The following is an 863-nucleotide window of genomic DNA, read 5'->3' on the forward strand; positions in this document are numbered from 1 at the left end:
TAATATAATAAAAATAGTAATATATATATAGTGATTTATTTATTTTATAGTGATTATATTTATTTGAAATATCTTAAACTCAATTTTAGCTTTTAATTTAAAAATACTATGTAATGATTTTTAATTAACAAATTAAAAATTTCTTCAAATATCTTTACATTTTATAAATCTATTTCTTTTTAATTGCTTATATAGCATATCTAATACGAGGCTTTATAGAATTACTTTAATAAATTAAATAAACTCTATTTATACATATATAAAATTAGAGCAATATCTTATATCTTTGATGACATTTAAGACGTTTACAATTTATTGCAGTAATTTTATTAATTACTCTCCATACCAAATAATCTATAAAATTGCTCAAGGAAGAAACACTTAACATGAGGGCTTTAATTGGATTTAGTGAGTCCCACAAAGCCAACTTTGTGGCTTTTCTAAAGCAAACTAATTAGATTAAAAGCCAACGAATAAAAGTAATTAGCATTGAAAAAAGTATAAATAAAAAATAAAATAAAAAAATTAATGTAAAAAAATAAAATAAATGTTAAAATGAAATAAAAGGAGCACAAAGCGAAAAACGAATTAACCGCATTGTTAATGTTAACTAACGCAACACACTTTACAGTGTACAGAGGAAGAACGATGTACTGTATATTTTCACAAAAAAAAAAAAAAATATATAGAGATAAAAATAAATGAGATAATAGTTAAATCTTTATATGCCTTCAAGCTTTTAATTGATATGTATTCCTTTTAAATAAAATAAAAAATAAATAATACTGAATATAGAAACCAGTGCAGAATTTATAAGCTGATAAAGTAGTAGAAAGAAAGAATGTGGCTTTTGCACTTTGCCT

This window comes from Teleopsis dalmanni, chromosome 1 (assembly GCF_002237135.1).
Source record: "Teleopsis dalmanni isolate 2A chromosome 1, ASM223713v2, whole genome shotgun sequence".
Lineage (NCBI taxonomy): Eukaryota > Metazoa > Arthropoda > Insecta > Diptera > Diopsidae > Teleopsis > Teleopsis dalmanni.